This window comes from Musca domestica, unplaced genomic scaffold (assembly GCF_030504385.1).
Source record: "Musca domestica strain aabys unplaced genomic scaffold, Musca_domestica.polishedcontigs.V.1.1 4, whole genome shotgun sequence".
Taxonomy (NCBI): Eukaryota; Metazoa; Arthropoda; class Insecta; order Diptera; family Muscidae; genus Musca; species Musca domestica.
Window position 1 is genome coordinate 19,499,136 of NW_026712328.1, and position 13,546 is coordinate 19,512,681.

General features: G+C 32.7%; 1 protein-coding gene across 1 annotated transcript in view; it reads right to left on the reverse strand.

Annotated features, from left to right (window-relative positions):
- LOC101887370 (homeotic protein Sex combs reduced) overlaps window positions 1-13,546 on the reverse strand; it is a 68,948-nt gene that overhangs the window by 5,019 nt on the left and 50,383 nt on the right. The gene's annotated exons all lie outside the window — the stretch shown is intronic.

Below are 13,546 nucleotides of genomic sequence, written 5' to 3' on the forward strand. Positions count from 1 at the left end.
AGTGACCCAGAAAAATCCCAAAAAATATGTATTATTAAACCATCAACCCTTAGAAGTCATTAAAGTGAAGGAAGACGCAAAAAAATTATGAAACATTTGTCAATATTCCCAAAACGAAATACCACAATATACAGACGAAAAATGTGCAATAATAAATTCTATAACCAGAGAGGAAGAACTCCTCGGCAATATTTTAAACGCCAACATAGTCTGACTCTTGTCTGGCTAGCAACATGCTTATGTTGCTTTAAGCGTAAATATTTCCCATATAAGATCATAACAGCTGTCATATTTGATTATATTAAACATAAACGTCAACTGTAGACAATAGATAGACAGACAGAGGGACAGACACTCAGTTAGACGGCTAACAAGTCAGCCAAGTTGTTGGCTTGTGAAGTAGTATTGGCAGCCGTCGTTTCCGTCTTGGCGTTTAGTTTTGTTGCACGTAGTACGGTAAATATGAGCATTATGGCTAAAGTGTATTTAGGGTTGTTGCTACTTTTGTTTTTTTTTTCGTTTGTTTTTGTATTAAAACGCCCCCTCATTATAGTCAACGCGTTTCAGACGCCCCTCTTAAGTATTGAAAAATCAAACACACAGACACACACACCAACAATGCAAATACACCAGCAAAATAACGCGAAAAGCGTTTGCATATGAAAAATGTAACGGTAAATTGTACCACCACTCACTTGCCAGCCGCCACCTTCTATCACAAACAAAAACATTAGGTATGTAAATTTTTCCACATTAACAAAATCGCTTAGGCTCGTGGCATTTTTTGACTAGCTTTGTTTTGGTTGTTTTGTATATTTTCCTCTCTTTTCCTTTTCCCTCATTTTTTTCAAAGACGAATTCATAAAATGTTGCCAAGACAAACGTTTTGAAGAAAGTTCCTTATTTGACTTGGGGTGTTTTCGTACAAATTCGTTTTGGCTTTTGACAATAGCCCAAACCACAAGTTTTTGAAAGAAAATAAGTTTTTATTGTTATTTGGCAAAGAAGTGGCTAAATTATAGTTTGACACGTCATTTTTATGAAGTGAGCATCGTTAAATTACTATAAAGAGAATAGTTTGAGGTGAATGGGTTTTCGACAGACTTTCAAATGCCCTACCCAATGCCGAAAGAGTTAAAATTGTCCTTTTATGAATGTCCATTTATTGAGCATTTTATATGCATATGTTCAAAAATGAATGAATTAAATAGTCATATGTTTACTTTTTATTCCATACCTTAGGGGATTTTTAATTCATTTAACCATATTTGAAGTCACAGGATTTACAATTTTGTTAAAGATAAATAATTTTTCACAGTAATTTAGGAAACAATTTTGGACATTATTATTTTTATTTTTTAAAGCCCAAGACCACTCCCATCTATTTCTTATAAATTACTGAAATCGTGTATGAAGTATGATCTGGGTGTACGTCGAGGTTTGGCCTTTTCCCTTTTGGTCTACTAACATTTGACGGACATATCTAAAGACTTAAAAATGTCTTACAAAATTTCCAATTTAAAAAAAATATAGGTTACCCTTATAGTAGGTGCCCATTTGATCCCTATATCTTTGTCATTGTCTTATAATCTTATGTACACATTTCTTTTGTCCATTCATATTTTCAAAAACTATTTCATATTCTTTTTACTTATTCAAGTGTTTACGAGAAAAAAAATCATGTCTTGGATTGGATTGAGGAAATAGCATTGCTGATTTCCATGTAATTTGATTGTAGCAAATAAAAACATGTTAACGCCTAGTAACGCCCCATTGTTGTTTTCCCTCTTCATTTTACTTTCCAATAACACTTATGTATATGATGAATATTTTGAAGGCAAAGAGGTAATAAGTCAATTTGGAAAATCATACCTAGATACGTATTACGATTGTGTGGGATTCTATGCTCTAGGCCCACCTCCATATTTCCTTGGCTTTCGCATATGGAGTTGTTGAACTTTTCTTTTTGTCAAAAAGCTATTACTCAAAATAAACAAACGCGACCTACATCAAAAAAACCCCACTCAAATCCTCTTTTACTTTGAAAATGTATAAAATTAGAAAAACACTTCCTTTCCTTTTTGCACACTCAACGTTTTAAAATTTGGCTATTTTTATTGGAAAGCAAACAACCAACCAAAAACCAAACCCACAACGCCAACAACATTTGAAAAAAGCGTCGGCATCGCAAAACCGCCGTAAAATGTTGTCAAAAGTACATCAATCACTGGGCCAAATATCTAAATGGAATTTCCGATTAAACTTAAAATTAATTATCTCTCATTTAATTAAAGTGTATTTAAGCATAAAAACTAAAAAAGAAAAATAAAAAGCAACAACAACGAATGCACACACATCGGCGACCACGCTCTATGACAAGACACCGAATGTCACTAAAGCGAAACATTGGCTTCACTGGTTGCTAGCAACATCCAAGAGATTAGATGATGGTTTCATTTTGGCCTTTGAAAAGCGCGCCAAACACCAAAAGTCTCTTTTTGTTGAACAAATGTTGTCTTCCTCATCAACGTTTGCCGCTTTTCATGGGCGGGAGGAGACCTACATATTTTGCCACGATTGGAATTTGTGTGTTAGTTTGTTGTTGTTATTCTCTATCCTTGAAAACTCCAAAATAAATAAACCAAAAAAATTACCACGAACGAAAAGAGTTTGAAAAGAGTTCGTATGGTTTTGTTTTTGCTGCTGAAAAACACTACAGAAAACTAATGACCAGCTCATAACAATGCAGACAGTAAGCAGACTTGGTGTGCGTCAAGAAGAACAACCCTACCGGCAATCATGTGTATGCATACATACATACATCGAAACATCCATATGTTCTATGGATGTGTCTATCAATCCATCACTCGTTTTAAAGTTTATATAAGATACAAACATAGATGTATCCTGAATGTGGTGGCGTTTAAAGAAGTTGTGTTTGGGTTTTGAACGTTGGACATTTTTAAGTGTGTTACAAACATTTTATGTTTGTTTTATTATTTTGAAAATTTCCTTTTAAAGACTTGAGCAGTATTCTCCAAAGTATTGAAAGAATAAAGGGTGTGACCGGCAATTTTCATAAAATATTGTCAGTGAAGTCAATATCTTTTGGTAAGCTTAGAAACTTTAATATTAGTTCTGATATTGGCAAAAAACTAATTCAGATATTTAATGTTGTTTAAAGATGTTTATATTTTATATTAATTGCTCCTAAAAGTATGCAACATATATGAAATAATCTTTTATTGGACTTTTAAGAGAGAGATGTCAGTAAAGATCTGACATTCAAGGAATTACTTTTTGAACTCTACCTACAACGGAAAAATGGTCTGCCAACCTTGGGTTTTTAAGAACTGCCAAACAATAAAAACTGGTGAGTATCGATAGTTTTGATGTCACACAAATACTGGGGGCTTCATCACCGGGACCAAGGCTTCGGAGTTGAACAGTCGTAGTTAAACCTTAGGTCGGAGCTAGTCAAAAAATATATATTATTAGGAATTAATCATTCCGGGCAACGATATTACCTGACTTTAATTATAGACTAGACTATATATAAGCCGGAATGTATTAAAAATAAGATTTATTCACATTCACATTTTAATGCTGGAGTGCTCTAACGATAGCCACTTGTCGTTTTCCAGTCAAATATAAAGAAATACCTTTCTGGAAAATTCTCACCAAAATGCTTTTGTACGCTTGTAAAAAATATGATGACCAGTCACTGGAAAAATTTTAACAGCTGTCGGCCGATTAGCTTAGTAATGACAGCAGTCTGAAGTTCTTTGCAGTTTTTTCATCTCACCCTGCATATTGCTCATGAAAGGCGGAATAAGCAAACATTATATTACAGACAGAACTGTCATTTTACAGAACCGTGGTTGCCTCTATTGAAGAAAAAGTTGCAGTATATATGCAGCAATCGAGCGACATCATGCTTGCTCCTAAAAGTATGCAAACTATTTTAAAATAAATCGTTTTTCATTAATATATTTTTGGGTTGTTCCCACTATCAAGCTATTTTCGAAATACACATCGAATTTGTAATTAAAAATAACTTCAAGATATTTTTATAAGTCACAAGAAAAATTGCTTAATTGTTGTGCATTTATCTCCTGAACTTCTCTATCCTAGCATGAGACATTGTCAGCGCTATTGTCATTGTCATCGATGCAAGAAATACATATTTTCTATCAAAAAAAAAAAAAAAGAATTAAATAAATGTTTTATAGTAAAAATCATTTATAACAATTTTTAGCTAAAGTATGGGAATTTCTGTTCCTCTACTTGAAGTCTCTTTGTAGCACGACTTCAATATACCGATAGCTGTGCATTCATTGTATTTTTTTTATCTCATGGTAGGTAAATATATTTATATTGTTGTCAGTTTATAACTCTTTTTCCCCATAGTTTGTGTGTGTGTTTTTTTTTTATTATTTTCTTACTTCATCGAGTGTTAAGTGTAGTTTGTGCCATGTTATGGCTATAGATTGGGGTTTGTTAGCTGCTTGGCTGACAGTCTCTTTGTCTGTCCACTGGTTGTACTGATATTTTGTAGTGTTGCTGATATCACCTTGTTTGACAAATGACATATACAACATATTGTGACAAGTTACTTGCGTTTCTTTAATATAATATTTATTTGTAGTTTGTTTTGCAGTTGTGTATTTTTTAGTCGTCATCATCATCGATTGTAAGCCGTTGTTCGTCCCAAGTATTTCGCACATATTTTAATTTTTTTTTGATATTTGTTATATAAGGTTGATCATGAGTAAGCATATTTATTATTTAAAATCTTAATTTAGAATTTGATTTCGTCTCCTGTAAATATATACATATTATTTTAAGAGCTTAATGCAATTTTCTTGTAAAATTTGTTAGAAATCTCAAATTATGCATGTTCAGAAGATCCCATTAAATTTCCTTTGTTTAAGAAACTCCAAGCTAATCTGAGTTATTATGGTTTAATTATTAAAATGATAATTTGCGGTATTCATTTTAGTAATAATTCAAAAAAACTTGTGCTTTTATTGAAAAAAAAAATCGTTGGAAATAAAATCTAATCCCAGATTTTTTTTTAATTTCTGTCTCTAGGGCCAACCACAATATGCATGAAAACTTGAGTAATATCACTCCACAAGTTGTGCATATTATCCATAAATATCTGCCCTTTGCCCATAAATGCAATATGCATTATTTCCCCCATCCACAAAGAAATATCAACTTTAGCGAAGATGTTTAACAATTCAATTTAAAATTTTTATAACCCTGACCTTTGCTAATACATTTTTACTTTAGCCACAAAAGTTGAAGAAAAAAAGTTTTGAAATTTTTTTGTTTTTGTAATATTATGCACAATAAGTTTTTTTTGTTCTCGTTGTATTTTCTATATTTCCACAAAAAAAGAGAGCTGTCAATCTTTAACTTCTTATCCACGGCCATGGAGAACACATTCAGACCAGATTCACAGATTGTCGTCCACAAGGTGTATGCTAATATTGTGTCAATCACTGTGTCTTGAGGCTTTCGTCTTTGTCTGGTAAGGTTGGACTCTGGCTACAGATGTCAATATTGAGATCTGCATGTCAAACTGAAGCGCACCAGGCCAGACATTTTTTGCATATAAAAGTGGGTGATGTGTATTTAAGGTTAGGTTTTGTATTTTTGTTTATTTATTTGGTGTTGTCATGTGCGCTTGAGTATGTGTTTTATTTTAATGTTTTGTTTATTATTGTTGTAGTTGTCATTTTATTTTCTCAAAGTATGTAAAATATAAATATTTTACATATTTCAAAACAAAAAGTTAAGATATGTTTTAAGTTTAAGTATTTTTTGTGTTTTTTTGTTGACAAGAAATTTGAATTTCATGAGTAGGGAAATCTCAGACAGGGGCTAATAGTGGCACGCCCTAAGTAAGAATATGGAATGTGACTTTCTATCAGTGAATATTTGTTACAATGCGCTGCTGTTATAAGACCTACATTCATTTATATGATAGGTAGATTTGGATTACTTCAGAGGTAATTGACACTGAAAATGTATGATTGCGGTCCATATTTTCGGTGGATAAGGTAGGTAATATTGACAATGGGTCCATTTAGAATTTTTTCGTTTAAGATAAGTTTTAAAATTAACTTGCCAAATTTCGGTCATTTTAAGTTTAATGTAATATAAAATAATTGTATCAAAAATTGTATTGTATTCTGGGGTAATTTGGTATTTTGATTTCTCTCGGGATACAAAAATGCTCTATTTTAATGTTCAATATATTCTTCAGGCGATTTAAATATAATTTGGCATATAGGTTTCTTAGAACAATAAAAAGTAAAATCTATATAACCATATCATCAATATAATCATTGAAGTACCAAATATACGCCCTACCTGTTTGCTATACTTCGTTATTTTATTTTTTTTTTTTTTTTTGTTTCAAAATCAGCCAAAAGTGTTTCTCTCAATTTTACCTAGCATTTATTCATTCTTTTGGCATTATAAACACTAACATACAGATCGATCTGAACTTTTTGTGTAGTGTCACTTTATAAATTCTCAGATCTTTAGGTTTTGCATGTTTTTTTATTTGTTTTGCTTGACTGAGATGATGATATCTTCTGTAGAAATAGAAATGGACTTGAGAAGATCTGTGTAATGTTTTGCATACACACGACATCACATCATCATCATCGACATCAGCATCAGCATGCAAAGTACATTCATGCAACCGATGAGAGTATAAAGCAAGATATAAACAAAGGAACTTAAAAGAGTGGAATCCGGAAAGAACCCAAAGACGGATACTATAGCAAAAGCAAAAACAACAAGAAAATACACAACAATTGAAACTGATATGTTAATCTGATGTCAAAGTTTCATTTCGATTTCAGCACATCAGAAATGTAGCAACAACTCTTTGATGCCAGAACCACTCGCGTGGACGTGCAGATCACAACAATGACAATATCGAGATCACAACAATGCATTAAAATATATAATTCATTTTCATGTTGTTTTTGTTTCATTTTTCAGCCCTACGTTACTGTCCCAAAGACATTTCAATCATAAGCGAAAAATATGAATTGTAGGGCCACATTTATTTCCCACAATTTGCCCCCGAATGTTCCTCAAATTGGCCATTGACACTAACTTATGGGTTAGGGAAATTAAGTGCCTAGACATCCACGCATTATCGATTCGTTTGGTTGTTTTTGTTTCGAATGCGTTGTTTTTTTAGATGGATGGACAGACGAATGAATGATGTGTTGAGTCAGGTGGCCGCCGTTTTGTGACAAACATAGAAAAAATTTACGAAATTTGAGTGACACTTTGGATCTTTGTTTTATTTTTGTTGCTCTTTGTTGTAATATAGCCAGCCAACAATACAATCTTTGCGAAAGAGATAAATATCTGTTGCGTGTTGAAAAGATCAATTTTGAAATATTTAAACCGAAATATTGTTGAATTTTCTGTGCGTGAGAAAATGAAAACAAAAAGTGTTATGAATTTTCCTAAGGAATGAAATTTAATTGTTGTATATATATTTACCAGAAGATTTTCTGCTTCAAAATTTCATGGATGCTGATGATCGTAGGTCTATAAAAAACTCCGACAATGTTTGGAAATATTTGAGTACGTCGGCTTTTAGTGCCTGTATAACATGTTTTACGGCCTTCTAATATCCCACGTCAGATTGAGGATAATATTATTAAATATTTTTTCATAAAATTTTGAAGGAGACGAGGTAGACCCATAGTTCCTTTGTAAAATTTACATAGAAACAATTACAGGGTCGATTTATGTATGTCGGAATGTTCATGTAGTTTAGTTACATTTAAAATTTACACAGCTTTACTGAAAATCGGTTCAGATTTGAATATGGTTTCATATACAATTTTATCAGATTTCTTGTACACCAAGTGCGTAATACCTTACCGTATACAATGGATTTTAAGTGAGCTTATAAAATTTAGTAAAAATCGGTGCAGATATTTCCATAACTCCCATATGTATCTAAGCGAAAACTTGGAAGCCGAAAGACTCATTAAAATGTGATTCAATTAAACTATGTTCAGCAATACCAGTTGGTTAAAAATAATGGGATATTCTTTAAATGCAAGCAACATAACTTAATATTCTCATTACCAAGTAATAAAAACCGTTAGCACAGAATGTGTTTTGTGTGTCCACTAAAGACAACCTGTCAAATTAATAGAGATTCTATTCAGATGGAAATTTAGGTCCCATATTCATTCCAGTCGATTTCAAATTTAAACCTTTCTAAACGCAACGATCAAAATTGGTAAAAAAATCACCAATAATACATTTCCTATCGGAGGCTCTCCTAATTTCACAGAGTGGTGTAGGTTATCACATGGCACTTTGTGCTCGATTTTTGTCCTTTCCTTACAATTTAGATTTGACATTTTCTGCTTTAAACATAACAAACATATTTTTGTTTCCTTTACTGCAACCTAATGATAGCTCCTGTTTCCTCAAAAAAAAAAAACTCAAATTAATCAAAAAAGCGAGTTGATCCACTGAATTGTAATGATTTCAAAAACATACGAAAATTGCAAAAAAATGCAACATTTCCGAAAAAATATCTGCCCTACCGAACTTTTAGTTCCAGTTGACCAAGTCGGCATCTTTTAATCCATCTTCAGATATTCACATCATCACATTGTGGCTATATATTTAAAGTAGTTTTTTCGTTATTAAAACAAAAACTCATATACCCCCCTTTACTCTTAACCCAACACAGCCCAGCGACAACGACAGACAGTCAGTCTCTTACACTTGGTGATTATTCAGACACAGCTTGAATTAAAGATTTATTCACTTTAAAATAATTCATGCATACCTTCCACGGAAAGCGTACAAAATTGCCATAGCTGGGATGATGTATCATATGGTTGTGCTGATTTATTAATGACTTTGGATAATCTAAACTAAATACATGCTCACACATACATAATGCCGCGATGTGAAGGTAATGAATGAATGGACAACAGCATTTTGCTTTCATTAAGGACGAATCGTGGAATCAATGAAACATTTAATAATTCCAATGTGTTGGTGTGTATGTTTGTATTATGGAAGATAAACTATCCAATTTTATAAACAATTAAAAAAATTGTGTATTATAATGTGTAGTGTGTACGTATGATTGTGTGTGTGTCTGTGTGCATGTGAGCATTTAATGATATTAATGTTTCCAACGTAACGCCAACGGGCAAGTGATAACAATCTTGCCCCCGCTAAAGGCCTAACCGAAGAAGATTTTCAACGCCATCTCCCCCTTATCCGGCCCAGGGACCTCCCTTCCCACACCCACCTATCATCAATAAAACATAAAATACTTACATTTTGTTTATTGTATGTTCTCGTTCAGTTGTTTATGTATGACTGATGATCTGTGAGGTGAATATTGACAGATCTAATGATCTTGACTCGCTGCTTAACAATGCGATTATAAAGAGTTTATTGAACGTTTTTATGGACAATTTGTCGCGTGGATAAATATCTTGAATGTAACACACACATAAAATGATTTATGACTTTCGGAAAGAATTTCGAGCGTGAAATATGGTAGTATGTAGTTTCGACTAAGTGTGAAATTGAATTGAAATGTAGAATGGTGACATGTTCGTATGTTGGTATAGGCAGGACAAAGTTGCATGCACTGAAATTGTTGATGCCCTTAAAGGAAACACGTTGTTGGTGATGAAGTGGAAACAAAGGACAAGTAGGGTTTTCTTAAAACTGTAAAAAGGTTCAATAAAAAATCAAATAATTTTTGAAGGGATTGCAATCGAATTTCCATTTTAATTATAAATAAAAAAATTATCACCCCATGTAAAATCAATGCGTTAATATCCAAAACCTAAACAATTCCTTTTTTCTTTAATTTATTTATTTTCATCATGGTAGAAGTCATGCAATCATATGTTTACAATTTTTTCAAATTTTTACCTTTGACAACATCTCATTGTCAAAATCTATATTCATAAATCCATAGTACTATATACACAAAATCGGACATGGGAACTGTTTTCTAGGTAGTAAAAGTTGACAAGGTAAATTATAGAAAATGCCGAGCTGGGAATGCTTATTTGAAATGAGGTTACTTTTATTTCATTGTACTTTTGTTTTTTATTATGTATATCTTGTTCAAAGATCCAAAAATCCAGCATATTTTTAGATTATAGAAAATTTAGTAATTTAAAATCAACTGAATTCTATTTTGCGTCATTACTACAAGAATAAGGGAGTATTAAAAAAATCAAAAATATTCAGGAACTACAGGATAAATTAATTGTTAATTGAATAAGTCAAAGGATTTGTTAGAGATTAAAAGTTATGGTAAAATCAAGTTAAATTATTTTTGAATGAAGGCTATAGGATGAACGTTCTAAAATATGTGACTTTGGTACGATTTGGTATAGCCTTTATATAACCAAATCAAACGCACTTTAAAGTCTTGCTTTATGTTGACTGTTTTAAACCTTAGTTAGTCCCAAACTTTTTCAGTATCCCCTAGAAAAACTTTATCCAATTTCCTGTATTTTTATGTTTTCAAATTCGCCATATCGAGGAGGGCCACAGATTTGTTTAACAAAAAAAATTGATTTTTTTCATCCACATTTCGTTTGGCAGTGTAATTTTTTATGTGTTCATTGCTTCGTCTATCTCACCACAAAAACAAACACGACAAAAGCATTAGACAAAAGTGTCAGTCAGGTTATCAAATACTATTGAAAAACTAATATTTCTTCTTCGTGGCTATTTACGAATACGTCGAGAAGAAAAAAAAAACAAAGAGTATCTTAAAGATGGCAAAAAACTAAACAAAACAATATTTGAAAAGTCCAGACACGAGACAGAGAGAAGTGTATGTCACGTCTTGGAGGCAAGTGAATATGTCATATTGATTTTTTTGCCTGACGGCATTTGTATGGGAAAAAGTTTGGAGACTTATCCAACAGTACATAGATATATTTTAAACTTTCTTCGAAAAAATATGTATAAATACATTTTTTGACCTTGGAATTTTATCGTAAAAAGCAAATGATGGAGAATGTATTGAGATTACTCAATCTTAAATTGATTTTAAATGTAAGAAAAGTGGGGGTTTTCGAATAAAACTTCACTTAAAATTCTGCCATAGGAAGGACTTTGTGCCTAAAGAATTGTTCAGGGATTTTTGTTTTTTTTTTTCGAATTTTTTAAGAAATATTTAATCCATATTAAATGTAATCCCACAATTTACAACCAAAAATCTTTACCAATTTGACAAAAAAACAACATGAATGGAAGTCGAAATTGGAAACACAAACAAATTTTCGATTTGATACCCAAAAAGAAACATTCTTAATTTCTTTCGGAAAAAATCTATTAATCTTTTTCCGTTTCATTTTTTTTTTTCAAATGGTACGTGGACGCATAACTTCAAAACCAACAAAAACATACAAACACTTCTTAAATGGAAGGAAAATAAAGAGAAGAGTTCCCTGCCACAGAATGATAAATGATCCATAAGATGTTGCCTTGTGATGCGTTTCTACATTCATTCAAACAGCCGGTTGGCTGACTGGCGTGCGCGGCCAAACAGTCAGGCCGACATTCAGTCAGTCATTCATTCATTTCATACCGGGAACAAGCTCAGCGGTTTCGTTTACAATCTCTTAGATATAAAAGGGATTTAAAAGTGGGGGCTTGAGTAGCCAACAACACAACTATGATGGTTTTTGTTGCCCTACTGTTTTTTTATTCTCAGTTGGTATGTATATGTATGTGTGAGAGTTGTAAAAGATGTGTCACATGATATACATACAGACAGACGTACAGGTCCATATGACACAATAAAGGAATGCAGTTTCCATGCGACAAATGATTCCAGGTTCGATGTTGTATTTTCTTTCAGAAGATAAGAACTAACGAAAATTGAGTATTATAAATGACCACTGGAAAACATGAGGAAGTATATTTTTGGTCAGAATGTTTGAAACATCTCAAGAGATATTTAACAGGTGGTTCCGCAGCAAATGTATATGTGTACGAATATGTATGCTGCTGCCTTGTTGTTTTGCTTAATGATTTTTGTCTAATGTTATGACATTGCTTTGAAAATGGAATCCATTAAAATCTTATTAACAGACAATCAAGTGATGTGACATCAAAGTAAATAACAAAACATAGAGTTACAAATAAATATGTTTAACATTTGTGGTGGTGGTGTTTGTTTTGCCTCGTTTTTTTTTTCTTACATTCGTCCTCTAACACTTTCAACTGTCATTTTTGAGAAAATCTCATTTATCACTTTCAGCGTGAATATTGGTTGTTTATTTGTATTGTTATTGTTGTTTGCTGTCAAGACTTAGCCAAGTGTTGAAAAATAAATACTTCCGAAGGAGGAGTGACAACTATTGAAAGACTTAACAGAATAACACTCATAGAGCCTTAGGATTTCCTTCCTTTTCCATATACACAACAATTACAACAATCAACCTGCTGAAAAATACACACGCTCAGAGGGCAAAAAACTTTTTGACGAAAACATGTTGGCTGCCCCAAATGTTTAATGTTGTAGGCAGTTTTCGATGCTGTGAAAACATGTAAATATTGGTAGCCGGGAGGTTTTTGTTTTGTAGTTATTAACCCTCTAAATGAGCATAGAAATTTCGGTGGCATACAATGTATGGATCCATAGTTTACATGCAAAAGGAGTTCCGTGTTTCGAATGTCTATGAAAGGACCTTGAACTTTAGAAAGACTGTGTGGGGTCTCTTGTCTTTAAAATACCTCGTTGGATGTTCTGCGTAAGACCAAATAACCCTGTGATCTGTGAAAGATCTTTTGTCTCCAACGTTTTTCTACCTAAGAAAGATTTTCTATCTACAAAGGACCTCTGAGGGATATTTTAATAGTGAAAATCCTGTAAGAGGTATTCTATTAAAAGAAATCTGTGAAAGCTCTTCTATAGATTGAAAGCATGAAAAGGGACTCCTACCTTCAGAAGTTTCTTGAATAGCCTTTAGAAAGCCTGCACAAGGCCTTTTTACTAAAGGGCTGCAATAGGGTTTCTTCCTATAAAGGCCTCTGAAATGTCTTCTTTCTGTAGTAAATAATATGTAATGTCTTATGGGTTGTGAGATATCTCCTATCTACAGAAGACACATGAAGGGAAAAGGAACTCCTACCTACAGAAGTTTCTTGAATAGCCTTTAGAAGGCCTGCACAAAGCCTTTTTACTAAAGGGCTGCAATAGGTTTCCTTCCTATAAAGGCCTCTATATGAAGTCTTGTGAACTGTCTGCTGTCGCCAGATGGCCAGTGAAAATTCCTCTGAACATATTAGACATGTGAGAGGTTTTCTAACTATGAAAACGATTTACAGGTCCTATGTTTATATCTGACTTTTAAAAGGCCTTCCAAGGCTTGTTAAAGGTATTTTATCAATAGAAGAGAGGTTTTCTGCCGGAAGCAGTTCAGGAAAATTATTCTATCAGTTGAAAATCTATAAAAGGTCTTATATCTATAGAAAACATTAT